Source organism: Schistocerca piceifrons, unplaced genomic scaffold (genome assembly GCF_021461385.2).
Source record: "Schistocerca piceifrons isolate TAMUIC-IGC-003096 unplaced genomic scaffold, iqSchPice1.1 HiC_scaffold_443, whole genome shotgun sequence".
NCBI lineage: Eukaryota > Metazoa > Arthropoda > Insecta > Orthoptera > Acrididae > Schistocerca > Schistocerca piceifrons.
Window position 1 is genome coordinate 21,440 of NW_025728671.1, and position 26,859 is coordinate 48,298.

The window sequence follows — 26,859 nt, forward strand, 5'->3', positions numbered from 1 at the left end:
GCATAGCTGAGTCGGTAGAGCGTTAGGGTCCTGGGTTCAAGTCCCTGTCTGGGCGAAAATGACTACACTTTCGTAGCGGCTAATGGAAACCCTAGAGAAAAGAGTGAGGCCACGCCGTTTTGTGCCATCAGATTGCTTCTGAAGATGGCGGTTTCACTTGTCGGGAGTCGCTTCCGCCACCGGCAGTCGTGGCCGAGTGGTTAAGGCGTCTGACTTGAAATCAGATTCCCTCTGGGAGCGTAGGTTCGAGTCCTGCCGGCTGCGAAAATTTTCTCGCTCTCAAAAGGCGGACGTTCAGCTGCATCCTAGCAGTTGCGTCACTACTAAACACGTGGGTCACCAGCAATGTGCAGTGTTATTTGATCCAGGGCGCAGCGTTACAGTCGCGCCCAGAAGCCGCAGCTCATCTCCGCGTCTCACAGCCGTCCACCAGGTGTTAGTGCAAGTGTCGCCTCACTGGGCAGTGCAGATGTGTCCATTTTAGCTTGCAGACGATGACGTGTAGCAATTTATGAGCTAACGCAGGTGGAATGTTTTACCGTGCGTATCTGCTAGATACTGCCTCTCATACGGTGGAGAGGCTCACTCCTTCTCGTGTCTCGTTCTCTGCACACGAGTTGCCCCTGGCATCGATATAGCACGGGTTTGCTAGCGTCAGCGAAGTCAATATTACACGAATCGAGTCGACATGTTTGCTTGTTACGATGACGGAAGCAGAAGAAATGTGTGTGGAACTTCACTGCATCGCCTGCTCGCCTTTCAGCGCCCCTGTGTCTTATCAGACGAAGGTGACTGTGAAACTGGCAACGAGGCAGACGTGAACGAACACATGCAAATGGCCGCCTTGATCGTCAGCCGAAATAGCTCAGTTGGGAGAGCGTTAGACTGAAGATCTAAAGGTCCCTGGTTCGATCCCGGGTTTCGGCAGGTATTCATTTTGATGCGACGCCAATGGAATTATTCTGCGTTTGTGATAATGCAACTACCGCTGACAACAAAAATGACTCTCTCCTGTAGCTGTTCTGGTTGCCTAGTGCATGCCGTAAGAGGAACTCACTAGACAACTAACTCCCTTAGAAGCAAAAGGATTAAAAATATCCTACCGACTGCATTCCTTTTTCTGTGTCAGGTGGTGAAGAACGTCTTCAACGGAACCGTGAAATGAGCGAAAACGTGGGAAACATTGCATTCGAAATGCTTGTGAATTTTCCAATTGCCCAGTGAGTGTCGACAAAACACGTAAATTCTCTGCTCCAACGTATGAGACGTAACAACTGGTGCAATTTGTTGTTGCATCATGTGCCAGCAGTCTTCGATAGTGTGTTACGAGCTTAGCGCGATAAGTTTGTAGACAGCATTTAGGCGACGTTTTATTAGTAACAGCCCCATACAGCGATTGCACAACAGTAAAGGACATGAGTCAATGTATAGTTGTGCATCGTGGGAGGTTTCACAGCGTCGTGTGAGCCCGGATAGCTAAGTCGGTAGAGCATTAGGCGTTTAAGCTAAGGGTCCAGGGTTCAAGTCCCTGTCCAGGTGGAGATTTTAATACTTTGGTAGCGATTCGTCTGGTAGCGCTGGAAACGTTACGGAAAATAATGCAGCTACGCCGTTTTCTGACACCACAGTGCTTTAAACGGTAGCAGTTGCACCGCGCTAACGGCAGTCGTGGCCGAGTGGTTAAGGCGTCCGACTCGAAATCAGATTCCCTGTGGGAGCGTAGGTTCGAATCCTACCGGCTGCGTGCGATTTTGCGTAAAGAGGAGCAAACATTTTCGCACACATGTGACATGCGTGGGCGAATGCGGGTGCAAACCAGTGACGCCATTCTCAACAAGACGAAAATTTCCGTTTTAAGAATACTGAGTTTTCGCGACGACCGCTGCTTACTGTGGCTATCGGTTCACCTCACACTGACGCTGGTACTGCAGCACAGATGTGCTCGAAAGTGATGGAGAGAGCGAACATTTCAGATTCTTTTTAAGAATCGCAATTTCAATCATTCGAGTGCGGCAAAAGCAGTGGTGCAGCGTTTCTTTTCTTAAGATCTCGCAGCTGCTTGGAGGTATGTCCATCGTTTTAAGGCGCCAGAAAACTAGCGTCAGCGGTGCGTCAGTGGGAAGTCGGTGAAGTCGCCATTGGAGCCATAAGCCAGTAATTACGACATGCGAATCACTCGCACACCACGCAGCTGTACGATAATGCTCGTGCGTGGGCCCGCATAGCTGAGTCGGAAGAGCGTTAGGGTTCTGGGTTCAAGTCCCTGTCTGGGCGAAAATGACTACACTTTCGTAGCGGCTAATGGAAACCCTAAATTTATTTAAAAAAAAAAAAAAAAAAAAAAAAAAAAATCCTACCGGCTGCGTGCGATTTTGCGTAAAGAGGAGCAAACATTTTCGCACACATGTGACATGCGTGGGCGAATGCGGGTGCAAACCAGTGACGCCATTCTCAACAAGACGAAAATTTCCGTTTTAAGAATACTGAGTTTTCGCGACGACCGCTGCTTACTGTGGCTATCGGTTCACCTCACACTGACGCTGGTACTGCAGCACAGATGTGCTCGAAAGTGATGGAGAGAGCGAACATTTCAGATTCTTTTTAAGAATCGCAATTTCAATCATTCGAGTGCGGCAAAAGCAGTGGTGCAGCGTTTCTTTTCTTAAGATCTCGCAGCTGCTTGGAGGTATGTCCATCGTTTTAAGGCGCCAGAAAACTAGCGTCAGCGGTGCGTCAGTGGGAAGTCGGTGAAGTCGCCATTGGAGCCATAAGCCAGTAATTACGACATGCGAATCACTCGCACACCACGCAGCTGTACGATAATGCTCGTGCGTGGGCCCGCATAGCTGAGTCGGTAGAGCGTTAGGGTCCTGGGTTCAAGTCCCTGTCTGGGCGAAAATGACTACACTTTCGTAGCGGCTAATGGAAACCCTAGAGAAAAGAGTGAGGCCACGCCGTTTTGTGCCATCAGATTGCTTCTGAAGATGGCGGTTTCACTTGTCGGGAGTCGCTTCCGCCACCGGCAGTCGTGGCCGAGTGGTTAAGGCGTCTGACTTGAAATCAGATTCCCTCTGGGAGCGTAGGTTCGAGTCCTGCCGGCTGCGAAAATTTTCTCGCTCTCAAAAGGCGGACGTTCAGCTGCATCCTAGCAGTTGCGTCACTACTAAACACGTGGGTCACCAGCAATGTGCAGTGTTATTTGATCCAGGGCGCAGCGTTACAGTCGCGCCCAGAAGCCGCAGCTCATCTCCGCGTCTCACAGCCGTCCACCAGGTGTTAGTGCAAGTGTCGCCTCACTGGGCAGTGCAGATGTGTCCATTTTAGCTTGCAGACGATGACGTGTAGCAATTTATGAGCTAACGCAGGTGGAATGTTTTACCGTGCGTATCTGCTAGATACTGCCTCTCATACGGTGGAGAGGCTCACTCCTTCTCGTGTCTCGTTCTCTGCACACGAGTTGCCCCTGGCATCGATATAGCACGGGTTTGCTAGCGTCAGCGAAGTCAATATTACACGAATCGAGTCGACATGTTTGCTTGTTACGATGACGGAAGCAGAAGAAATGTGTGTGGAACTTCACTGCATCGCCTGCTCGCCTTTCAGCGCCCCTGTGTCTTATCAGACGAAGGTGACTGTGAAACTGGCAACGAGGCAGACGTGAACGAACACATGCAAATGGCCGCCTTGAACGTCAGCCGAAATAGCTCAGTTGGGAGAGCGTTAGACTGAAGATCTAAAGGTCCCTGGTTCGATCCCGGGTTTCGGCAGGTATTCATTTTGATGCGACGCCAATGGAATTACTCTGCGTTTGTGATAATGCAACTACCGCTGACAACAAAAATGACTCTCTCCTGTAGCTGTTCTGGTTGCCTAGTGCATGCCGTAAGAGGAACTCACTAGACAACTAACTCCCTTAGAAGCAAAAGGATTAAAAATATCCTACCGACTGCATTCCTTTTTCTGTGTCAGGTGGTGAAGAACGTCTTCAACGGAACCGTGAAATGAGCGAAAACGTGGGAAACATTGCATTCGAAATGCTTGTGAATTTTCCAATTGCCCAGTGAGTGTCGACAAAACACGTAAATTCTCTGCTCCAACGTATGAGACGTAACAACTGGTGCAATTTGTTGTTGCATCATGTGCCAGCAGTCTTCGATAGTGTGTTACGAGCTTAGCGCGATAAGTTTGTAGACAGCATTTAGGCGACGTTTTATTAGTAACAGCCCCATACAGCGATTGCACAACAGTAAAGGACATGAGTCAATGTATAGTTGTGCATCGTGGGAGGTTTCACAGCGTCGTGTGAGCCCGGATAGCTCAGTCGGTAGAGCATTAGGCGTTTAAGCTAAGGGTCCAGGGTTCAAGTCCCTGTCCAGGTGGAGATTTTAATACTTTGGTAGCGATTCGTCTGGTAGCGCTGGAAACGTTACGGAAAATAATGCAGCTACGCCGTTTTCTGACACCACAGTGCTTTAAACGGTAGCAGTTGCACCGCGCTAACGGCAGTCGTGGCCGAGTGGTTAAGGCGTCCGACTCGAAATCAGATTCCCTGTGGGAGCGTAGGTTCGAATCCTACCGGCTGCGTGCGATTTTGCGTAAAGAGGAGCAAACATTTTCGCACACATGTGACATGCGTGGGCGAATGCGGGTGCAAACCAGTGACGCCATTCTCAACAAGACGAAAATTTCCGTTTTAAGAATACTGAGTTTTCGCGACGACCGCTGCTTACTGTGGCTATCGGTTCACCTCACACTGACGCTGGTACTGCAGCACAGATGTGCTCGAAAGTGATGGAGAGAGCGAACATTTCAGATTCTTTTTAAGAATCGCAATTTCAATCATTCGAGTGCGGCAAAAGCAGTGGTGCAGCGTTTCTTTTCTTAAGATCTCGCAGCTGCTTGGAGGTATGTCCATCGTTTTAAGGCGCCAGAAAACTAGCGTCAGCGGTGCGTCAGTGGGAAGTCGGTGAAGTCGCCATTGGAGCCATAAGCCAGTAATTACGACATGCGAATCACTCGCACACCACGCAGCTGTACGATAATGCTCGTGCGTGGGCCCGCATAGCTGAGTCGGTAGAGCGTTAGGGTCCTGGGTTCAAGTCCCTGTCTGGGCGAAAATGACTACACTTTCGTAGCGGCTAATGGAAACCCTAGAGAAAAGAGTGAGGCCACGCCGTTTTGTGCCATCAGATTGCTTCTGAAGATGGCGGTTTCACTTGTCGGGAGTCGCTTCCGCCACCGGCAGTCGTGGCCGAGTGGTTAAGGCGTCTGACTTGAAATCAGATTCCCTCTGGGAGCGTAGGTTCGAGTCCTGCCGGCTGCGAAAATTTTCTCGCTCTCAAAAGGCGGACGTTCAGCTGCATCCTAGCAGTTGCGTCACTACTAAACACGTGGGTCACCAGCAATGTGCAGTGTTATTTGATCCAGGGCGCAGCGTTACAGTCGCGCCCAGAAGCCGCAGCTCATCTCCGCGTCTCACAGCCGTCCACCAGGTGTTAGTGCAAGTGTCGCCTCACTGGGCAGTGCAGATGTGTCCATTTTAGCTTGCAGACGATGACGTGTAGCAATTTATGAGCTAACGCAGGTGGAATGTTTTACCGTGCGTATCTGCTAGATACTGCCTCTCATACGGTGGAGAGGCTCACTCCTTCTCGTGTCTCGTTCTCTGCACACGAGTTGCCCCTGGCATCGATATAGCACGGGTTTGCTAGCGTCAGCGAAGTCAATATTACACGAATCGAGTCGACATGTTTGCTTGTTACGATGACGGAAGCAGAAGAAATGTGTGTGGAACTTCACTGCATCGCCTGCTCGCCTTTCAGCGCCCCTGTGTCTTATCAGACGAAGGTGACTGTGAAACTGGCAACGAGGCAGACGTGAACGAACACATGCAAATGGCCGCCTTGAACGTCAGCCGAAATAGCTCAGTTGGGAGAGCGTTAGACTGAAGATCTAAAGGTCCCTGGTTCGATCCCGGGTTTCGGCAGGTATTCATTTTGATGCGACGCCAATGGAATTACTCTGCGTTTGTGATAATGCAACTACCGCTGACAACAAAAATGACTCTCTCCTGTAGCTGTTCTGGTTGCCTAGTGCATGCCGTAAGAGGAACTCACTAGACAACTAACTCCCTTAGAAGCAAAAGGATTAAAAATATCCTACCGACTGCATTCCTTTTTCTGTGTCAGGTGGTGAAGAACGTCTTCAACGGAACCGTGAAATGAGCGAAAACGTGGGAAACATTGCATTCGAAATGCTTGTGAATTTTCCAATTGCCCAGTGAGTGTCGACAAAACACGTAAATTCTCTGCTCCAACGTATGAGACGTAACAACTGGTGCAATTTGTTGTTGCATCATGTGCCAGCAGTCTTCGATAGTGTGTTACGAGCTTAGCGCGATAAGTTTGTAGACAGCATTTAGGCGACGTTTTATTAGTAACAGCCCCATACAGCGATTGCACAACAGTAAAGGACATGAGTCAATGTATAGTTGTGCATCGTGGGAGGTTTCACAGCGTCGTGTGAGCCCGGATAGCTCAGTCGGTAGAGCATTAGGCGTTTAAGCTAAGGGTCCAGGGTTCAAGTCCCTGTCCAGGTGGAGATTTTAATACTTTGGTAGCGATTCGTCTGGTAGCGCTGGAAACGTTACGGAAAATAATGCAGCTACGCCGTTTTCTGACACCACAGTGCTTTAAACGGTAGCAGTTGCACCGCGCTAACGGCAGTCGTGGCCGAGTGGTTAAGGCGTCCGACTCGAAATCAGATTCCCTGTGGGAGCGTAGGTTCGAATCCTACCGGCTGCGTGCGATTTTGCGTAAAGAGGAGCAAACATTTTCGCACACATGTGACATGCGTGGGCGAATGCGGGTGCAAACCAGTGACGCCATTCTCAACAAGACGAAAATTTCCGTTTTAAGAATACTGAGTTTTCGCGACGACCGCTGCTTACTGTGGCTATCGGTTCACCTCACACTGACGCTGGTACTGCAGCACAGATGTGCTCGAAAGTGATGGAGAGAGCGAACATTTCAGATTCTTTTTAAGAATCGCAATTTCAATCATTCGAGTGCGGCAAAAGCAGTGGTGCAGCGTTTCTTTTCTTAAGATCTCGCAGCTGCTTGGAGGTATGTCCATCGTTTTAAGGCGCCAGAAAACTAGCGTCAGCGGTGCGTCAGTGGGAAGTCGGTGAAGTCGCCATTGGAGCCATAAGCCAGTAATTACGACATGCGAATCACTCGCACACCACGCAGCTGTACGATAATGCTCGTGCGTGGGCCCGCATAGCTGAGTCGGTAGAGCGTTAGGGTCCTGGGTTCAAGTCCCTGTCTGGGCGAAAATGACTACACTTTCGTAGCGGCTAATGGAAACCCTAGAGAAAAGAGTGAGGCCACGCCGTTTTGTGCCATCAGATTGCTTCTGAAGATGGCGGTTTCACTTGTCGGGAGTCGCTTCCGCCACCGGCAGTCGTGGCCGAGTGGTTAAGGCGTCTGACTTGAAATCAGATTCCCTCTGGGAGCGTAGGTTCGAGTCCTGCCGGCTGCGAAAATTTTCTCGCTCTCAAAAGGCGGACGTTCAGCTGCATCCTAGCAGTTGCGTCACTACTAAACACGTGGGTCACCAGCAATGTGCAGTGTTATTTGATCCAGGGCGCAGCGTTACAGTCGCGCCCAGAAGCCGCAGCTCATCTCCGCGTCTCACAGCCGTCCACCAGGTGTTAGTGCAAGTGTCGCCTCACTGGGCAGTGCAGATGTGTCCATTTTAGCTTGCAGACGATGACGTGTAGCAATTTATGAGCTAACGCAGGTGGAATGTTTTACCGTGCGTATCTGCTAGATACTGCCTCTCATACGGTGGAGAGGCTCACTCCTTCTCGTGTCTCGTTCTCTGCACACGAGTTGCCCCTGGCATCGATATAGCACGGGTTTGCTAGCGTCAGCGAAGTCAATATTACACGAATCGAGTCGACATGTTTGCTTGTTACGATGACGGAAGCAGAAGAAATGTGTGTGGAACTTCACTGCATCGCCTGCTCGCCTTTCAGCGCCCCTGTGTCTTATCAGACGAAGGTGACTGTGAAACTGGCAACGAGGCAGACGTGAACGAACACATGCAAATGGCCGCCTTGAACGTCAGCCGAAATAGCTCAGTTGGGAGAGCGTTAGACTGAAGATCTAAAGGTCCCTGGTTCGATCCCGGGTTTCGGCAGGTATTCATTTTGATGCGACGCCAATGGAATTACTCTGCGTTTGTGATAATGCAACTACCGCTGACAACAAAAATGACTCTCTCCTGTAGCTGTTCTGGTTGCCTAGTGCATGCCGTAAGAGGAACTCACTAGACAACTAACTCCCTTAGAAGCAAAAGGATTAAAAATATCCTACCGACTGCATTCCTTTTTCTGTGTCAGGTGGTGAAGAACGTCTTCAACGGAACCGTGAAATGAGCGAAAACGTGGGAAACATTGCATTCGAAATGCTTGTGAATTTTCCAATTGCCCAGTGAGTGTCGACAAAACACGTAAATTCTCTGCTCCAACGTATGAGACGTAACAACTGGTGCAATTTGTTGTTGCATCATGTGCCAGCAGTCTTCGATAGTGTGTTACGAGCTTAGCGCGATAAGTTTGTAGACAGCATTTAGGCGACGTTTTATTAGTAACAGCCCCATACAGCGATTGCACAACAGTAAAGGACATGAGTCAATGTATAGTTGTGCATCGTGGGAGGTTTCACAGCGTCGTGTGAGCCCGGATAGCTCAGTCGGTAGAGCATTAGGCGTTTAAGCTAAGGGTCCAGGGTTCAAGTCCCTGTCCAGGTGGAGATTTTAATACTTTGGTAGCGATTCGTCTGGTAGCGCTGGAAACGTTACGGAAAATAATGCAGCTACGCCGTTTTCTGACACCACAGTGCTTTAAACGGTAGCAGTTGCACCGCGCTAACGGCAGTCGTGGCCGAGTGGTTAAGGCGTCCGACTCGAAATCAGATTCCCTGTGGGAGCGTAGGTTCGAATCCTACCGGCTGCGTGCGATTTTGCGTAAAGAGGAGCAAACATTTTCGCACACATGTGACATGCGTGGGCGAATGCGGGTGCAAACCAGTGACGCCATTCTCAACAAGACGAAAATTTCCGTTTTAAGAATACTGAGTTTTCGCGACGACCGCTGCTTACTGTGGCTATCGGTTCACCTCACACTGACGCTGGTACTGCAGCACAGATGTGCTCGAAAGTGATGGAGAGAGCGAACATTTCAGATTCTTTTTAAGAATCGCAATTTCAATCATTCGAGTGCGGCAAAAGCAGTGGTGCAGCGTTTCTTTTCTTAAGATCTCGCAGCTGCTTGGAGGTATGTCCATCGTTTTAAGGCGCCAGAAAACTAGCGTCAGCGGTGCGTCAGTGGGAAGTCGGTGAAGTCGCCATTGGAGCCATAAGCCAGTAATTACGACATGCGAATCACTCGCACACCACGCAGCTGTACGATAATGCTCGTGCGTGGGCCCGCATAGCTGAGTCGGTAGAGCGTTAGGGTCCTGGGTTCAAGTCCCTGTCTGGGCGAAAATGACTACACTTTCGTAGCGGCTAATGGAAACCCTAGAGAAAAGAGTGAGGCCACGCCGTTTTGTGCCATCAGATTGCTTCTGAAGATGGCGGTTTCACTTGTCGGGAGTCGCTTCCGCCACCGGCAGTCGTGGCCGAGTGGTTAAGGCGTCTGACTTGAAATCAGATTCCCTCTGGGAGCGTAGGTTCGAGTCCTGCCGGCTGCGAAAATTTTCTCGCTCTCAAAAGGCGGACGTTCAGCTGCATCCTAGCAGTTGCGTCACTACTAAACACGTGGGTCACCAGCAATGTGCAGTGTTATTTGATCCAGGGCGCAGCGTTACAGTCGCGCCCAGAAGCCGCAGCTCATCTCCGCGTCTCACAGCCGTCCACCAGGTGTTAGTGCAAGTGTCGCCTCACTGGGCAGTGCAGATGTGTCCATTTTAGCTTGCAGACGATGACGTGTAGCAATTTATGAGCTAACGCAGGTGGAATGTTTTACCGTGCGTATCTGCTAGATACTGCCTCTCATACGGTGGAGAGGCTCACTCCTTCTCGTGTCTCGTTCTCTGCACACGAGTTGCCCCTGGCATCGATATAGCACGGGTTTGCTAGCGTCAGCGAAGTCAATATTACACGAATCGAGTCGACATGTTTGCTTGTTACGATGACGGAAGCAGAAGAAATGTGTGTGGAACTTCACTGCATCGCCTGCTCGCCTTTCAGCGCCCCTGTGTCTTATCAGACGAAGGTGACTGTGAAACTGGCAACGAGGCAGACGTGAACGAACACATGCAAATGGCCGCCTTGATCGTCAGCCGAAATAGCTCAGTTGGGAGAGCGTTAGACTGAAGATCTAAAGGTCCCTGGTTCGATCCCGGGTTTCGGCAGGTATTCATTTTGATGCGACGCCAATGGAATTATTCTGCGTTTGTGATAATGCAACTACCGCTGACAACAAAAATGACTCTCTCCTGTAGCTGTTCTGGTTGCCTAGTGCATGCCGTAAGAGGAACTCACTAGACAACTAACTCCCTTAGAAGCAAAAGGATTAAAAATATCCTACCGACTGCATTCCTTTTTCTGTGTCAGGTGGTGAAGAACGTCTTCAACGGAACCGTGAAATGAGCGAAAACGTGGGAAACATTGCATTCGAAATGCTTGTGAATTTTCCAATTGCCCAGTGAGTGTCGACAAAACACGTAAATTCTCTGCTCCAACGTATGAGACGTAACAACTGGTGCAATTTGTTGTTGCATCATGTGCCAGCAGTCTTCGATAGTGTGTTACGAGCTTAGCGCGATAAGTTTGTAGACAGCATTTAGGCGACGTTTTATTAGTAACAGCCCCATACAGCGATTGCACAACAGTAAAGGACATGAGTCAATGTATAGTTGTGCATCGTGGGAGGTTTCACAGCGTCGTGTGAGCCCGGATAGCTCAGTCGGTAGAGCATTAGGCGTTTAAGCTAAGGGTCCAGGGTTCAAGTCCCTGTCCAGGTGGAGATTTTAATACTTTGGTAGCGATTCGTCTGGTAGCGCTGGAAACGTTACGGAAAATAATGCAGCTACGCCGTTTTCTGACACCACAGTGCTTTAAACGGTAGCAGTTGCACCGCGCTAACGGCAGTCGTGGCCGAGTGGTTAAGGCGTCCGACTCGAAATCAGATTCCCTGTGGAAGCGTAGGTTCGAATCCTACCGGCTGCGTGCGATTTTGCGTAAAGAGGAGCAAACATTTTCGCACACATGTGACATGCGTGGGCGAATGCGGGTGCAAACCAGTGACGCCATTCTCAACAAGACGAAAATTTCCGTTTTAAGAATACTGAGTTTTCGCGACGACCGCTGCTTACTGTGGCTATCGGTTCACCTCACACTGACGCTGGTACTGCAGCACAGATGTGCTCGAAAGTGATGGAGAGAGCGAACATTTCAGATTCTTTTTAAGAATCGCAATTTCAATCATTCGAGTGCGGCAAAAGCAGTGGTGCAGCGTTTCTTTTCTTAAGATCTCGCAGCTGCTTGGAGGTATGTCCATCGTTTTAAGGCGCCAGAAAACTAGCGTCAGCGGTGCGTCAGTGGGAAGTCGGTGAAGTCGCCATTGGAGCCATAAGCCAGTAATTACGACATGCGAATCACTCGCACACCACGCAGCTGTACGATAATGCTCGTGCGTGGGCCCGCATAGCTGAGTCGGTAGAGCGTTAGGGTCCTGGGTTCAAGTCCCTGTCTGGGCGAAAATGACTACACTTTCGTAGCGGCTAATGGAAACCCTAGAGAAAAGAGTGAGGCCACGCCGTTTTGTGCCATCAGATTGCTTCTGAAGATGGCGGTTTCACTTGTCGGGAGTCGCTTCCGCCACCGGCAGTCGTGGCCGAGTGGTTAAGGCGTCTGACTTGAAATCAGATTCCCTCTGGGAGCGTAGGTTCGAGTCCTGCCGGCTGCGAAAATTTTCTCGCTCTCAAAAGGCGGACGTTCAGCTGCATCCTAGCAGTTGCGTCACTACTAAACACGTGGGTCACCAGCAATGTGCAGTGTTATTTGATCCAGGGCGCAGCGTTACAGTCGCGCCCAGAAGCCGCAGCTCATCTCCGCGTCTCACAGCCGTCCACCAGGTGTTAGTGCAAGTGTCGCCTCACTGGGCAGTGCAGATGTGTCCATTTTAGCTTGCAGACGATGACGTGTAGCAATTTATGAGCTAACGCAGGTGGAATGTTTTACCGTGCGTATCTGCTAGATACTGCCTCTCATACGGTGGAGAGGCTCACTCCTTCTCGTGTCTCGTTCTCTGCACACGAGTTGCCCCTGGCATCGATATAGCACGGGTTTGCTAGCGTCAGCGAAGTCAATATTACACGAATCGAGTCGACATGTTTGCTTGTTACGATGACGGAAGCAGAAGAAATGTGTGTGGAACTTCACTGCATCGCCTGCTCGCCTTTCAGCGCCCCTGTGTCTTATCAGACGAAGGTGACTGTGAAACTGGCAACGAGGCAGACGTGAACGAACACATGCAAATGGCCGCCTTGAACGTCAGCCGAAATAGCTCAGTTGGGAGAGCGTTAGACTGAAGATCTAAAGGTCCCTGGTTCGATCCCGGGTTTCGGCAGGTATTCATTTTGATGCGACGCCAATGGAATTACTCTGCGTTTGTGATAATGCAACTACCGCTGACAACAAAAATGACTCTCTCCTGTAGCTGTTCTGGTTGCCTAGTGCATGCCGTAAGAGGAACTCACTAGACAACTAACTCCCTTAGAAGCAAAAGGATTAAAAATATCCTACCGACTGCATTCCTTTTTCTGTGTCAGGTGGTGAAGAACGTCTTCAACGGAACCGTGAAATGAGCGAAAACGTGGGAAACATTGCATTCGAAATGCTTGTGAATTTTCCAATTGCCCAGTGAGTGTCGACAAAACACGTAAATTCTCTGCTCCAACGTATGAGACGTAACAACTGGTGCAATTTGTTGTTGCATCATGTGCCAGCAGTCTTCGATAGTGTGTTACGAGCTTAGCGCGATAAGTTTGTAGACAGCATTTAGGCGACGTTTTATTAGTAACAGCCCCATACAGCGATTGCACAACAGTAAAGGACATGAGTCAATGTATAGTTGTGCATCGTGGGAGGTTTCACAGCGTCGTGTGAGCCCGGATAGCTCAGTCGGTAGAGCATTAGGCGTTTAAGCTAAGGGTCCAGGGTTCAAGTCCCTGTCCAGGTGGAGATTTTAATACTTTGGTAGCGATTCGTCTGGTAGCGCTGGAAACGTTACGGAAAATAATGCAGCTACGCCGTTTTCTGACACCACAGTGCTTTAAACGGTAGCAGTTGCACCGCGCTAACGGCAGTCGTGGCCGAGTGGTTAAGGCGTCCGACTCGAAATCAGATTCCCTGTGGGAGCGTAGGTTCGAATCCTACCGGCTGCGTGCGATTTTGCGTAAAGAGGAGCAAACATTTTCGCACACATGTGACATGCGTGGGCGAATGCGGGTGCAAACCAGTGACGCCATTCTCAACAAGACGAAAATTTCCGTTTTAAGAATACTGAGTTTTCGCGACGACCGCTGCTTACTGTGGCTATCGGTTCACCTCACACTGACGCTGGTACTGCAGCACAGATGTGCTCGAAAGTGATGGAGAGAGCGAACATTTCAGATTCTTTTTAAGAATCGCAGTTTCAATCATTCGAGTGCGGCAAAAGCAGTGGTGCAGCGTTTCTTTTCTTAAGATCTCGCAGCTGCTTGGAGGTATGTCCATCGTTTTAAGGCGCCAGAAAACTAGCGTCAGCGGTGCGTCAGTGGGAAGTCGGTGAAGTCGCCATTGGAGCCATAAGCCAGTAATTACGACATGCGAATCACTCGCACACCACGCAGCTGTACGATAATGCTCGTGCGTGGGCCCGCATAGCTGAGTCGGTAGAGCGTTAGGGTCCTGGGTTCAAGTCCCTGTCTGGGCGAAAATGACTACACTTTCGTAGCGGCTAATGGAAACCCTAGAGAAAAGAGTGAGGCCACGCCGTTTTGTGCCATCAGATTGCTTCTGAAGATGGCGGTTTCACTTGTCGGGAGTCGCTTCCGCCACCGGCAGTCGTGGCCGAGTGGTTAAGGCGTCTGACTTGAAATCAGATTCCCTCTGGGAGCGTAGGTTCGAGTCCTGCCGGCTGCGAAAATTTTCTCGCTCTCAAAAGGCGGACGTTCAGCTGCATCCTAGCAGTTGCGTCACTACTAAACACGTGGGTCACCAGCAATGTGCAGTGTTATTTGATCCAGGGCGCAGCGTTACAGTCGCGCCCAGAAGCCGCAGCTCATCTCCGCGTCTCACAGCCGTCCACCAGGTGTTAGTGCAAGTGTCGCCTCACTGGGCAGTGCAGATGTGTCCATTTTAGCTTGCAGACGATGACGTGTAGCAATTTATGAGCTAACGCAGGTGGAATGTTTTACCGTGCGTATCTGCTAGATACTGCCTCTCATACGGTGGAGAGGCTCACTCCTTCTCGTGTCTCGTTCTCTGCACACGAGTTGCCCCTGGCATCGATATAGCACGGGTTTGCTAGCGTCAGCGAAGTCAATATTACACGAATCGAGTCGACATGTTTGCTTGTTACGATGACGGAAGCAGAAGAAATGTGTGTGGAACTTCACTGCATCGCCTGCTCGCCTTTCAGCGCCCCTGTGTCTTATCAGACGAAGGTGACTGTGAAACTGGCAACGAGGCAGACGTGAACGAACACATGCAAATGGCCGCCTTGAACGTCAGCCGAAATAGCTCAGTTGGGAGAGCGTTAGACTGAAGATCTAAAGGTCCCTGGTTCGATCCCGGGTTTCGGCAGGTATTCATTTTGATGCGACGCCAATGGAATTACTCTGCGTTTGTGATAATGCAACTACCGCTGACAACAAAAATGACTCTCTCCTGTAGCTGTTCTGGTTGCCTAGTGCATGCCGTAAGAGGAACTCACTAGACAACTAACTCCCTTAGAAGCAAAAGGATTAAAAATATCCTACCGACTGCATTCCTTTTTCTGTGTCAGGTGGTGAAGAACGTCTTCAACGGAACCGTGAAATGAGCGAAAACGTGGGAAACATTGCATTCGAAATGCTTGTGAATTTTCCAATTGCCCAGTGAGTGTCGACAAAACACGTAAATTCTCTGCTCCAACGTATGAGACGTAACAACTGGTGCAATTTGTTGTTGCATCATGTGCCAGCAGTCTTCGATAGTGTGTTACGAGCTTAGCGCGATAAGTTTGTAGACAGCATTTAGGCGACGTTTTATTAGTAACAGCCCCATACAGCGATTGCACAACAGTAAAGGACATGAGTCAATGTATAGTTGTGCATCGTGGGAGGTTTCACAGCGTCGTGTGAGCCCGGATAGCTCAGTCGGTAGAGCATTAGGCGTTTAAGCTAAGGGTCCAGGGTTCAAGTCCCTGTCCAGGTGGAGATTTTAATACTTTGGTAGCGATTCGTCTGGTAGCGCTGGAAACGTTACGGAAAATAATGCAGCTACGCCGTTTTCTGACACCACAGTGCTTTAAACGGTAGCAGTTGCACCGCGCTAACGGCAGTCGTGGCCGAGTGGTTAAGGCGTCCGACTCGAAATCAGATTCCCTGTGGGAGCGTAGGTTCGAATCCTACCGGCTGCGTGCGATTTTGCGTAAAGAGGAGCAAACATTTTCGCACACATGTGACATGCGTGGGCGAATGCGGGTGCAAACCAGTGACGCCATTCTCAACAAGACGAAAATTTCCGTTTTAAGAATACTGAGTTTTCGCGACGACCGCTGCTTACTGTGGCTATCGGTTCACCTCACACTGACGCTGGTACTGCAGCACAGATGTGCTCGAAAGTGATGGAGAGAGCGAACATTTCAGATTCTTTTTAAGAATCGCAATTTCAATCATTCGAGTGCGGCAAAAGCAGTGGTGCAGCGTTTCTTTTCTTAAGATCTCGCAGCTGCTTGGAGGTATGTCCATCGTTTTAAGGCGCCAGAAAACTAGCGTCAGCGGTGCGTCAGTGGGAAGTCGGTGAAGTCGCCATTGGAGCCATAAGCCAGTAATTACGACATGCGAATCACTCGCACACCACGCAGCTGTACGATAATGCTCGTGCGTGGGCCCGCATAGCTGAGTCGGTAGAGCGTTAGGGTCCTGGGTTCAAGTCCCTGTCTGGGCGAAAATGACTACACTTTCGTAGCGGCTAATGGAAACCCTAGAGAAAAGAGTGAGGCCACGCCGTTTTGTGCCATCAGATTGCTTCTGAAGATGGCGGTTTCACTTGTCGGGAGTCGCTTCCGCCACCGGCAGTCGTGGCCGAGTGGTTAAGGCGTCTGACTTGAAATCAGATTCCCTCTGGGAGCGTAGGTTCGAGTCCTGCCGGCTGCGAAAATTTTCTCGCTCTCAAAAGGCGGACGTTCAGCTGCATCCTAGCAGTTGCGTCACTACTAAACACGTGGGTCACCAGCAATGTGCAGTGTTATTTGATCCAGGGCGCAGCGTTACAGTCGCGCCCAGAAGCCGCAGCTCATCTCCGCGTCTCACAGCCGTCCACCAGGTGTTAGTGCAAGTGTCGCCTCACTGGGCAGTGCAGATGTGTCCATTTTAGCTTGCAGACGATGACGTGTAGCAATTTATGAGCTAACGCAGGTGGAATGTTTTACCGTGCGTATCTGCTAGATACTGCCTCTCATACGGTGGAGAGGCTCACTCCTTCTCGTGTCTCGTTCTCTGCACATGAGTTGCCCCTGGCATCGATATAGCACGGGTTTGCTAGCGTCAGCGAAGTCAATATTACACGAATCGAGTCGACATGTTTGCTTGTTACGATGACGGAAGCAGAAGAAATGTGTGTGGAACTTCACTGCATCGCCTGCTCGCCTTTCAGCGCCCCTGTGTCTTATCAGACGAAGGTGACTGTGAAACTGGCAACGAGGCAGACGTGAACGAACACATGCAAATGGCCGCCTTGAACGTCAGCCGAAATAGCTCAGTTGGGGAGTTCCGCTTTAGACGCCGTGCAGTGTGGACGTGCCTAGTCTTCCGCTCCGTCGTAGCGTTACGTATAGTGGACTATCGTTTTTGTTTACGTGTTGTGTTGCAACTTCTGTGAGTGTTTCTCCGTCGTTGTTTCGTACCTTGTGTTACTTTCTGTCCTTATTTCAGTGTTTTTTTGTGTAGCGGTTTCGACCGCATATTTTGAAAATGTCGTCCCAGGTTATTCCTCGTCAGGCTACAGTTAGTTTTGCTTTTGACAAGTCAACCCGCCATGTGCAACCTAGTTCTCTTGAGATTCATGATTGGTTGGTAGATACCTTTGGTGTTCATTCGGATCAGGTGCACACTGCTTATTTTGATACCGAACTGTATGTTTTCTTTGTTAAGTTTATGGACCCACTTCAGGTTGATAAAATTCTTTCTAAATATGGTCATCAAGTTCTCTTTCGGCATCGGGATGATTCTGTAAGTACCGTGCTGCTTTCCAATGCTTCCATCACGTATACCAATGTTCGTGTTTACAACCTTCCACCGGAGGTGGATAATGTCTATCTTAAGGAGGGTCTACAGAAGTATGGTGATGTAAAGAGCATTCGCCTTGAACGCTGGTCAAGCCAACATCGCCTGCAATGTTACAGTGGTATTCGTTCAGTCGAAATGCACGTTAAGCAGAATATTCCATCTCACCTGCAGATCGGTGGATATCGTGTCCATGTAACATATAGTGGTCAGGTGGGCACCTGTTTTTTGTGCAATGAAAGTGGTCACGTGCGTACCGACTGTCCGCGGAGAGTTTTTGTTTTAAAAAATTCTCTCGAACAGCGTCGCAAGTTAACGGTCGCTGACCTCGTTGCAGGTGGTTCTGCTCTTGGTGTAGCACAGTCCAGTGGTAGTAGCGCCCCTCCACAGGTTTTGCGCACCCCTGATACAGAATTTCCTCCTTTGCGTGCTAAATCTGATGTTGTTCCGTCTGTCCCTCAGGTGGGTGTGCCACTTTTGAATAATAAGAGGCGTCGCCCACACGATGGAAATAGTACGGATGAGGATCTCCCTGAGATGCCCCAGTCCGAGCGACCGGCATCCTCCGAGCCACTGTGTACTGTAGCTGCTCCCTGCCCTCCTGAGGTAGCGGTTCCGGTGGCGGCTGCTGGCGCCCCTCCGGCCTCCGACGCAGCTTCTCTCGAGTCGGGTCGTCGGTCGGGCCTGTTGGCGCCGTCTTCCGAACCGACTTCGATGTCACAACAAGTGGAGCCGCGACAACTTCCTGCTTCGCTGCCCCATACCTCTGCCAGCGGAGCTGCTCCGCTTCCTTCCAACTCTGCGGCCTCGGACCTTCCTGCTCACGTTTCGCCTCCGTGCAGTCCATGTTTGCCGGAAGCTAGTGCAGGTGTTGACCATTCCGTTTTGTCGGATGTTTCCCCCGCGACCCCGGATCCCGCATGTGGACCGGCGCGGGTGGTGTCGGATACCGAAATTGACCCTCCTACGTCACCGGCGGCTGAAGTTTCCTTGCCCGTCAGCCGACGCAAGTTACGCGTTCAGCCGAACGTTAATGCTGTTCGTAAAAAACCGAAACGTAAGGGATCCGCGGAACGGGGTAGCAGTCCCCCTCCCTCGGATGCCTCTGTCACCCCTGCTATGGACTGTGACGCTGGTGCGTCGGTGTAGGTGATTTGTTTTCTCGCTTTTCTCTCTATGGTTCAAGCATACACCTTTCTTACCTTAAATGTTAACCGTATTGAGTCCGACGTTCGCATTGCCTCTTTGCGGCAGTTTATTTACGACGCCTGTGCGGACGTAGTGTTTTTGCAGGAAGTGTTGTTTTCTGATCTCTCTCTACCTGGATTTCAAACTGTTTTTAATGTCGCGCCGGAATATTCAACAGGAACTGCTCTTTTCTTTCGAGAGGGCATTCCTATTACTGACATTGAATTCCTTGACTCTGGCCGTGGGATTGGTTGTCGTCTTTTTGATCTCCGCCTCGTTGTTTTGTATGCCCCCTCTGGTTCGGGTCACACTGTGGCTCGATCGCGCTTTTATAAAGAAGAGCTTATTTATCTTTTGCGCCAGAGTCCTCGGAGTCTCCTGCTCGGAGGCGATTTTAATTGTGTTTTACGCCCTGCAGACCAGTCCCCCAATTTTAATTATTGCCGTGATTTACATGACTTAGTTCGTACGATGCATCTGCGTGATGTTTGGGACCACAAATATCCAACCCTGGTGAAATATACGTTTTTTACCGCGTCCTCATGCAGTAGACTCGACAGATTCTATTTATCTGATTTTTTATGTGATAAAATTCTTTCTGTCGATGTTATTCCTACTAGTTTTTCTGACCATTGTGCTTTTACTGCAACTGTAAATCTTAGTCGCCAACCTGCAAAACTTTATCGTTCCCAGTGGATGTTAAATGTTTCCCACCTTGCCGACAGTGCTATGGATGATGTTATAAGTGGCGTGTGGGAGCGATGTCTTCGCTCTGTCCCGCGATACCCCTCCTTGCTGGTTTGGTGGACTGCGTTTGCCAAGCCCAAGATTCGTCAGACTTTGATTTTCTACTGTGCTGCTAGGACGCGTGATTTTAAGAACACGTATGAATATTACTACTCTGTCCTGCGTGAACTATATGACGCGGCGGGTACCTCTCCACTGCGGATCCATGATGTTCGTCGTATTAAAGCCAAGCTCTTGAGCCTTAAACGACGACAGATGGATGGTCTGCGAGTTAAGTCGAAACCTCACTCTCTTGTTGAAGGTGAACTGACATCCTTGTACCACCTGCTACGGCATCAGACTCGTCGTCGTCGCTCCTTCATCTCTTCTCTTACGGTGGATGATGGACGACAGCTTATTGCACAGGAGGAAATGGTTCGTGCTCTTCATCAGTATTATACTAGTCTATATTCTGCCGATGATTCTGGTGAGTCTCTTTCGGATGATGTCCTTGGGGATCTAACTGCGACGATCGCGCCTGACGCGAACGGCGAATTTCTCCGGGAGTTCCAGGTCGATGATGTTTTCGATTTTATTGCTCGCTCTCCGTCCAGTAAATCGCCGGGTCCAGACGGCCTGCCTAAAGAATTTTATCTCCGTTTTTGGCCTCTTTTGGGTGGCATTTTTACGCAGATTTTAAATGAGATTGTCAGGGGGGTGGATGTGCCTGCCGATTTTAAAGTAGGGAAAATTGTTTTAATTCCGAAGTCCTCTGGTCGTTTATCTGCTGCCAATCTTCGTCCGCTCACATTGCTGAACTTTGACTACAAGACAGCTGCTAGAGCGCTCAATAGCCGGTTGTCTTCTCTGCTTCGGGGTGTGATTGGTGCACATCAATGTTGTTTTCATGATAGATCTATTCTGACACCAGTAGCCGAATATCGGGATGTTGTCTCGGTTGCGGCGGTTACAAACGTACATTGTGCCTTTGCCTTCCTTGATTTTTATAAGGCTTTTGATCACGTCAGTCATGTGTTTTTAGATCGTGTTTTAGGTACAATAGGTTTTAACGCTTCATCACGTGGTGTTCTTGGCAATTTGTATAGGGGAATAACAGCTCGGGTGTCAGTCAATGGGCAGCAGACGCCGCCCATTGCTATCCGCCGCGGAGTGCCTCAGGGTAGTCCGCTCTCTATGTCTTTATTCGTATTGTCCCTGGACCCGCTGCTTCGGACTATTGCTCTCAAGCTTCAGGGTATGTCCCTCTCTGGTGGGAAGCTCTCTGTTAAGGCATATGCGGATGATGTCGTTGTTCTCCTCCGTCAACGTGATGATATCCCGTTGTTGAAAGGGGCGGTTGATGCATACTGTCGTGTCTCTGGAGCGCGTCTCAATCAGGGTAAATGTAAGTTCCTTGATATTCGAGGATTTCGCGATGCTGACGCCCCTTGGGCCACTTTTGTCGATCGCCATACGTCCTTGGGGATTATCATTGATCGGTGTCCTCTAAAAATGGCGGCTCTCAATTGGAAATCTGTCACCGAGAAGATACAGGGGGCTCTGATGGTCCATGAGCAGCGCTCTGCTACCATTTTGCAAAAAGTCAGAATTTTAGACACCTACGTTCTATGTAAAGCTTATTATGTTGCTCAGCTGTTCCCACTTCCCATGATGGTGGCGAAAAGGTTGCGCCAATTGTCTAGCAGGTTTATATGGAAGGGCCATCTATTCAAGTTACGTTACGAGGTAATGACGAAACCGCGTCTCTCCGGAGGCTTGGGCCTCTCTGACATTACTCGCAAGGCGTCTGCTTTGTACGTCCGCCGAACGACTCTAATTGTTACGCAAGAAGTGACTTCAATTACATCTAGGCTTTTTACTGTTGTGCGTCCGGCGAGCCTTGCTCCACCTGTCGATGTCGGACGCCTAAATTTTAAGTTGAAACACATTCGGGAATTTTACATTGCGGTGAGTTACCTCGGTGACGTCTTCTTGCGGCGACCGGTGCCAACGACCAAGGGCTTGATTGCCCGCTGGGAGGGGCTGGCCGGTCCCAATCCAATAGAACTGGCGTCTCCATCTGTGTCCTGGAGGAACGTCTGGAAGAACGTTAGTCTGCCGATCCACTCTATGGCCGTGGCGTCCACGTGGTATAGGGTAATAAATAATTTGGTTCCCACCAATGTACGACTGCACCGTATTGGTCTTTCTGACACGGACACCTGTACTCGGTGTGGTCTCCTGGATACCCTTGAACATCGATTCACCTGCTGTGGGCACCTTGCTAATTGGCGTTGGCTCAGGAAACAACTTGCTTTTGTCACTAGGTCTGCTGAAGCCGCTTATACTATTGACATCATCGTCCGGCCCGATTCTTCCTTTTTTCCGCGGACGAAGCTCCATACCGTCATGTGGTTGATTGGCCATTTCGTACATTTTGTCAACAGTTGTCATGAAGAGGATGGACACCTAGCGTTTCGGCAGTACATGCTTACTGCTTACTGGCAGCGCTTGCGATTGCCAGGCCTCCGAGATGATTTTGCCAATATGCTTAGCCTGACATTTGAAAGAGAGGGTGTTGGCTAAGGTCACCTGTGTGAGCCATTTTCTTTTATACTGTTTCTGGATTTGCCGCCTTTATATATGTTTCTTCTCTACACCAGGACTGAAGTTTTCGTGTTTTAATCTTTATTTCAGTCAGCAGTCTACATTATATAGTCATGTTTTAGGATTTTAATTTCAGTACTGTAAAAAAAAAAAAAAAAAAAAAAGGGGTATGATTCCTGCTTTGGGTGCAGGAGGTCCCGGGTTCAAATCCCGGACGAGCCCTGCCATTTTGACCGTGCTGAAGAGTAGGTGCAACTCAGTCCCGGTTGCAGCTCCTCAATGAAGAGTAGACGCCTGTTATAGCACGTGGATATAACAAGAATGCGGCACCAGTAAAGTAAAAAAAAAAAAAAAAAGTGGTTAAGGCTAAAAAAAAAAAAAAAAAAAAAAGTGGTTAAGGCGTTGGACTGCTAATCCAATGTGCTTCTTCTTGTTTTAAAAAAAAAAAAAAAAAAAAAAAGTTGGGAGAGCGTTAGACTGAAGATCTAAAGGTCCCTGGTTCGATCCCGGGTTTCGGCAGGTATTCATTTTGATGCGACGCCAATGGAATTACTCTGCGTTTGTGATAATGCAACTACCGCTGACAACAAAAATGACTCTCTCCTGTAGCTGTTCTGGTTGCCTAGTGCATGCCGTAAGAGGAACTCACTAGACAACTAACTCCCTTAGAAGCAAAAGGATTAAAAATATCCTACCGACTGCATTCCTTTTTCTGTGTCAGGTGGTGAAGAACGTCTTCAACGGAACCGTGAAATGAGCGAAAACGTGGGAAACATTGCATTCGAAATGCTTGTGAATTTTCCAATTGCCCAGTGAGTGTCGACAAAACACGTAAATTCTCTGCTCCAACGTATGAGACGTAACAACTGGTGCAATTTGTTGTTGCATCATGTGCCAGCAGTCTTCGATAGTGTGTTACGAGCTTAGCGCGATAAATTTGTAGACAGCATTTAGGCGACGTTTTATTAGTAACAGCCCCATACAGCGATTGCACAACAGTAAAGGACATGAGTCAATGTATAGTTGTGCATCGTGGGAGGTTTCACAGCGTCGTGTGAGCCCGGATAGCTCAGTCGGTAGAGCATTAGGCGTTTAAGCTAAGGGTCCAGGGTTCAAGTCCCTGTCCAGGTGGAGATTTTAATACTTTGGTAGCGATTCGTCTGGTAGCGCTGGAAACGTTACGGAAAATAATGCAGCTACGCCGTTTTCTGACACCACAGTGCTTTAAACGGTAGCAGTTGCACCGCGGTAACGGCAGTCGTGGCCGAGTGGTTAAGGCGTCCGACTCGAAATCAGATTCCCTGTGGGAGCGTAGGTTCGAATCCTACCGGCTGCGTGCGATTTTGCGTAAAGAGGAGCAAACATTTTCGCACACATGTGACATGCGTGGGCGAATGCGGGTGCAAACCAGTGACGCCATTCTCAACAAGACGAAAATTTCCGTTTTAAGAATACTGAGTTTTCGCGACGACCGCTGCTTACTGTGGCTATCGGTTCACCTCACACTGACGCTGGTACTGCAGCACAGATGTGCTCGAAAGTGATGGAGAGAGCGAACATTTCAGATTCTTTTTAAGAATCGCAATTTCAATCATTCGAGTGCGGCAAAAGCAGTGGTGCAGTGTTTCTTTTCTTAAGATCTCGCAGCTGCTTGGAGGTATGTCCATCGTTTTAAGGCGCCAGAAAACTAGCGTCAGCGGTGCGTCAGTGGGAAGTCGGTGAAGTCGCCATTGGAGCCATAAGCCAGTAATTACGACATGCGAATCACTCGCACACCACGCAGCTGTACGATAATCCTCGTGCGTGGGCCCGCATAGCTGAGTCGGTAGAGCGTTAGGGTCCTGGGTTCAAGTCCCTGTCTGGGCGAAAATGACTACACTTTCGTAGCGGCTAATGGAAACCCTAGAGAAAAGAGTGAGGCCACGCCGTTTTGTGCCATCAGATTGCTTCTGAAGATGGCGGTTTCACTTGTCGGGAGTCGCTTCCGCCACCGGCAGTCGTGGCCGAGTGGTTAAGGCGTCTGACTTGAAATCAGATTCCCTCTGGGAGCGTAGGTTCGAGTCCTGCCGGCTGCGAAAATTTTCTCGCTCTCAAAAGGCGGACGTTCAGCTGCATCCTAGCAGTCGCGTCACTACTAAACACGTGGGTCACCAGCAATGTACAGTGTTATTTGATCCAGGGCGCAGCGTTACAGTCGCGCCCAGAAGCCGCAGCTCATCTCCGCGTCTCACAGCCGTCCACCAGGTGTTAGTGCAAGTGTCGCCTCACTGGGCAGTGCAGATGTGTCCATTTTAGCTTGCAGACGATGACGTGTAGCAATTTATGAGCTAACGCAGGTGGAATGTTTTACCGTGCGTATCTGCTAGATACTGCCTCTCATACGGTGGAGAGGCTCACTCCTTCTCGTGTCTCGTTCTCTGCACACGAGTTGCCCCTGGCATCGATATAGCACGGGTTTGCTAGCGTCAGCGAAGTCAATATTACACGAATCGAGTCGACATGTTTGCTTGTTACGATGACGGAAGCAGAAGAAATGTGTGTGGAACTTCACTGCATCGCCTGCTCGCCTTTCAGCGCCCCTGTGTCTTATCAGACGAAGGTGACTGTGAAACTGGCAACGAGGCAGACGTGAACGAACACATGCAAATGGCCGCCTTGAACGTCAGCCGAAATAGCTCAGTTGGGAGAGCGTTAGACTGAAGATCTAAAGGTCCCTGGTTCGATCCCGGGTTTCGGCAGGTATTCATTTTGATGCGACGCCAATGGAATTACTCTGCGTTTGTGATAATGCAACTACCGCTGACAACAAAAATGACTCTCTCCTGTAGCTGTTCTGGTTGCCTAGTGCATGCCGTAAGAGGAACTCACTAGACAACTAACTCCCTTAGAAGCAAAAGGATTAAAAATATCCTACCGACTGCATTCCTTTTTCTGTGTCAGGTGGTGAAGAACGTCTTCAACGGAACCGTGAAATGAGCGAAAACGTGGGAAACATTGCATTCGAAATGCTTGTGAATTTTCCAATTGCCCAGTGAGTGTCGACAAAACACGTAAATTCTCTGCTCCAACGTATGAGACGTAACAACTGGTGCAATTTGTTGTTGCATCATGTGCCAGCAGTCTTCGATAGTGTGTTACGAGCTTAGCGCGATAAGTTTGTAGACAGCATTTAGGCGACGTTTTATTAGTAACAGCCCCATACAGCGATTGCACAACAGTAAAGGACATGAGTCAATGTATAGTTGTGCATCGTGGGAGGTTTCACAGCGTCGTGTGAGCCCGGATAGCTCAGTCGGTAGAGCATTAGGCGTTTAAGCTAAGGGTCCAGGGTTCAAGTCCCTGTCCAGGTGGAGATTTTAATACTTTGGTAGCGATTCGTCTGGTAGCGCTGGAAACGTTACGGAAAATAATGCAGCTACGCCGTTTTCTGACACCACAGTGCTTTAAACGGTAGCAGTTGCACCGCGCTAACGGCAGTCGTGGCCGAGTGGTTAAGGCGTCCGACTCGAAATCAGATTCCCTGTGGGAGCGTAGGTTCGAATCCTACCGGCTGCGTGCGATTTTGCGTAAAGAGGAGCAAACATTTTCGCACACATGTGACATGCGTGGGCGAATGCGGGTGCAAACCAGTGACGCCATTCTCAACAAGACGAAAATTTCCGTTTTAAGAATACTGAGTTTTCGCGACGACCGCTGCTTACTGTGGCTATCGGTTCACCTCACACTGACGCTGGTACTGCAGCACAGATGTGCTCGAAAGTGATGGAGAGAGCGAACATTTCAGATTCTTTTTAAGAATCGCAATTTCAATCATTCGAGTGCGGCAAAAGCAGTGGTGCAGCGTTTCTTTTCTTAAGATCTCGCAGCTGCTTGGAGGTATGTCCATCGTTTTAAGGCGCCAGAAAACTAGCGTCAGCGGTGCGTCAGTGGGAAGTCGGTGAAGTCGCCATTGGAGCCATAAGCCAGTAATTACGACATGCGAATCACTCGCACACCACGCAGCTGTACGATAATGCTCGTGCGTGGGCCCGCATAGCTGAGTCGGTAGAGCGTTAGGGTCCTGGGTTCAAGTCCCTGTCTGGGCGAAAATGACTACACTTTCGTAGCGGCTAATGGAAACCCTAGAGAAAAGAGTGAGGCCACGCCGTTTTGTGCCATCAGATTGCTTCTGAAGATGGCGGTTTCACTTGTCGGGAGTCGCTTCCGCCACCGGCAGTCGTGGCCGAGTGGTTAAGGCGTCTGACTTGAAATCAGATTCCCTCTGGGAGCGTAGGTTCGAGTCCTGCCGGCTGCGAAAATTTTCTCGCTCTCAAAAGGCGGACGTTCAGCTGCATCCTAGCAGTCGCGTCACTACTAAACACGTGGGTCACCAGCAATGTACAGTGTTATTTGATCCAGGGCGCAGCGTTACAGTCGCGCCCAGAAGCCGCAGCTCATCTCCGCGTCTCACAGCCGTCCACCAGGTGTTAGTGCAAGTGTCGCCTCACTGGGCAGTGCAGATGTGTCCATTTTAGCTTGCAGACGATGACGTGTAGCAATTTATGAGCTAACGCAGGTGGAATGTTTTACCGTGCGTATCTGCTAGATACTGCCTCTCATACGGTGGAGAGGCTCACTCCTTCTCGTGTCTCGTTCTCTGCACACGAGTTGCCCCTGGCATCGATATAGCACGGGTTTGCTAGCGTCAGCGAAGTCAATATTACACGAATCGAGTCGACATGTTTGCTTGTTACGATGACGGAAGCAGAAGAAATGTGTGTGGAACTTCACTGCATCGCCTGCTCGCCTTTCA

General features: G+C 49.7%; 35 non-coding genes across 35 annotated transcripts; all 35 read left to right on the forward strand.

The window, feature by feature from the left end:
* The first annotated feature begins 182 nt into the window (after window positions 1-182).
* Trnas-uga lies at window positions 183-264 on the forward strand. Its single transcript has one exon. It is a non-coding gene; the product is annotated as a tRNA-Ser (tRNA).
* Window positions 265-854: 590 nt separating this feature from the next.
* Trnaf-gaa lies at window positions 855-927 on the forward strand. Its single transcript has one exon. It is a non-coding gene; the product is annotated as a tRNA-Phe (tRNA).
* Window positions 928-1,662: 735 nt separating this feature from the next.
* Trnas-cga lies at window positions 1,663-1,744 on the forward strand. The gene has a single exon. It is a non-coding gene; the product is annotated as a tRNA-Ser (tRNA).
* A 1,278-nt stretch (window positions 1,745-3,022) lies between these two features.
* On the forward strand, window positions 3,023-3,104 carry Trnas-uga. The gene has a single exon. It is a non-coding gene; the product is annotated as a tRNA-Ser (tRNA).
* Window positions 3,105-3,694: 590 nt separating this feature from the next.
* Trnaf-gaa lies at window positions 3,695-3,767 on the forward strand. Its single transcript has one exon. It is a non-coding gene; the product is annotated as a tRNA-Phe (tRNA).
* Window positions 3,768-4,306: 539 nt separating this feature from the next.
* Window positions 4,307-4,379, forward strand: Trnak-uuu. Its single transcript has one exon. It is a non-coding gene; the product is annotated as a tRNA-Lys (tRNA).
* Window positions 4,380-4,502: 123 nt separating this feature from the next.
* On the forward strand, window positions 4,503-4,584 carry Trnas-cga. Its single transcript has one exon. It is a non-coding gene; the product is annotated as a tRNA-Ser (tRNA).
* Window positions 4,585-5,241: 657 nt separating this feature from the next.
* Window positions 5,242-5,323, forward strand: Trnas-uga. The gene has a single exon. It is a non-coding gene; the product is annotated as a tRNA-Ser (tRNA).
* A 590-nt stretch (window positions 5,324-5,913) lies between these two features.
* Window positions 5,914-5,986, forward strand: Trnaf-gaa. Its single transcript has one exon. It is a non-coding gene; the product is annotated as a tRNA-Phe (tRNA).
* Window positions 5,987-6,525: 539 nt separating this feature from the next.
* Window positions 6,526-6,598, forward strand: Trnak-uuu. The gene has a single exon. It is a non-coding gene; the product is annotated as a tRNA-Lys (tRNA).
* A 123-nt stretch (window positions 6,599-6,721) lies between these two features.
* Window positions 6,722-6,803, forward strand: Trnas-cga. The gene has a single exon. It is a non-coding gene; the product is annotated as a tRNA-Ser (tRNA).
* Window positions 6,804-7,460: 657 nt separating this feature from the next.
* Window positions 7,461-7,542, forward strand: Trnas-uga. The gene has a single exon. It is a non-coding gene; the product is annotated as a tRNA-Ser (tRNA).
* Window positions 7,543-8,132: 590 nt separating this feature from the next.
* Window positions 8,133-8,205, forward strand: Trnaf-gaa. Its single transcript has one exon. It is a non-coding gene; the product is annotated as a tRNA-Phe (tRNA).
* Window positions 8,206-8,744: 539 nt separating this feature from the next.
* Trnak-uuu lies at window positions 8,745-8,817 on the forward strand. Its single transcript has one exon. It is a non-coding gene; the product is annotated as a tRNA-Lys (tRNA).
* Window positions 8,818-8,940: 123 nt separating this feature from the next.
* On the forward strand, window positions 8,941-9,022 carry Trnas-cga. Its single transcript has one exon. It is a non-coding gene; the product is annotated as a tRNA-Ser (tRNA).
* Window positions 9,023-9,679: 657 nt separating this feature from the next.
* On the forward strand, window positions 9,680-9,761 carry Trnas-uga. The gene has a single exon. It is a non-coding gene; the product is annotated as a tRNA-Ser (tRNA).
* A 590-nt stretch (window positions 9,762-10,351) lies between these two features.
* Window positions 10,352-10,424, forward strand: Trnaf-gaa. The gene has a single exon. It is a non-coding gene; the product is annotated as a tRNA-Phe (tRNA).
* Window positions 10,425-10,963: 539 nt separating this feature from the next.
* Window positions 10,964-11,036, forward strand: Trnak-uuu. Its single transcript has one exon. It is a non-coding gene; the product is annotated as a tRNA-Lys (tRNA).
* A 123-nt stretch (window positions 11,037-11,159) lies between these two features.
* Window positions 11,160-11,241, forward strand: Trnas-cga. The gene has a single exon. It is a non-coding gene; the product is annotated as a tRNA-Ser (tRNA).
* Window positions 11,242-11,898: 657 nt separating this feature from the next.
* On the forward strand, window positions 11,899-11,980 carry Trnas-uga. Its single transcript has one exon. It is a non-coding gene; the product is annotated as a tRNA-Ser (tRNA).
* A 590-nt stretch (window positions 11,981-12,570) lies between these two features.
* On the forward strand, window positions 12,571-12,643 carry Trnaf-gaa. Its single transcript has one exon. It is a non-coding gene; the product is annotated as a tRNA-Phe (tRNA).
* A 539-nt stretch (window positions 12,644-13,182) lies between these two features.
* On the forward strand, window positions 13,183-13,255 carry Trnak-uuu. The gene has a single exon. It is a non-coding gene; the product is annotated as a tRNA-Lys (tRNA).
* Window positions 13,256-13,378: 123 nt separating this feature from the next.
* Trnas-cga lies at window positions 13,379-13,460 on the forward strand. The gene has a single exon. It is a non-coding gene; the product is annotated as a tRNA-Ser (tRNA).
* A 657-nt stretch (window positions 13,461-14,117) lies between these two features.
* Window positions 14,118-14,199, forward strand: Trnas-uga. The gene has a single exon. It is a non-coding gene; the product is annotated as a tRNA-Ser (tRNA).
* Window positions 14,200-14,789: 590 nt separating this feature from the next.
* Trnaf-gaa lies at window positions 14,790-14,862 on the forward strand. The gene has a single exon. It is a non-coding gene; the product is annotated as a tRNA-Phe (tRNA).
* Window positions 14,863-15,401: 539 nt separating this feature from the next.
* Trnak-uuu lies at window positions 15,402-15,474 on the forward strand. Its single transcript has one exon. It is a non-coding gene; the product is annotated as a tRNA-Lys (tRNA).
* Window positions 15,475-15,597: 123 nt separating this feature from the next.
* Trnas-cga lies at window positions 15,598-15,679 on the forward strand. The gene has a single exon. It is a non-coding gene; the product is annotated as a tRNA-Ser (tRNA).
* Window positions 15,680-16,336: 657 nt separating this feature from the next.
* Window positions 16,337-16,418, forward strand: Trnas-uga. The gene has a single exon. It is a non-coding gene; the product is annotated as a tRNA-Ser (tRNA).
* A 6,707-nt stretch (window positions 16,419-23,125) lies between these two features.
* Window positions 23,126-23,198, forward strand: Trnak-uuu. Its single transcript has one exon. It is a non-coding gene; the product is annotated as a tRNA-Lys (tRNA).
* Window positions 23,199-23,321: 123 nt separating this feature from the next.
* On the forward strand, window positions 23,322-23,403 carry Trnas-cga. The gene has a single exon. It is a non-coding gene; the product is annotated as a tRNA-Ser (tRNA).
* Window positions 23,404-24,060: 657 nt separating this feature from the next.
* On the forward strand, window positions 24,061-24,142 carry Trnas-uga. The gene has a single exon. It is a non-coding gene; the product is annotated as a tRNA-Ser (tRNA).
* Window positions 24,143-24,732: 590 nt separating this feature from the next.
* Window positions 24,733-24,805, forward strand: Trnaf-gaa. Its single transcript has one exon. It is a non-coding gene; the product is annotated as a tRNA-Phe (tRNA).
* Window positions 24,806-25,344: 539 nt separating this feature from the next.
* Trnak-uuu lies at window positions 25,345-25,417 on the forward strand. The gene has a single exon. It is a non-coding gene; the product is annotated as a tRNA-Lys (tRNA).
* Window positions 25,418-25,540: 123 nt separating this feature from the next.
* Window positions 25,541-25,622, forward strand: Trnas-cga. The gene has a single exon. It is a non-coding gene; the product is annotated as a tRNA-Ser (tRNA).
* A 657-nt stretch (window positions 25,623-26,279) lies between these two features.
* Window positions 26,280-26,361, forward strand: Trnas-uga. Its single transcript has one exon. It is a non-coding gene; the product is annotated as a tRNA-Ser (tRNA).
* Window positions 26,362-26,859: the final 498 nt, after the last annotated feature.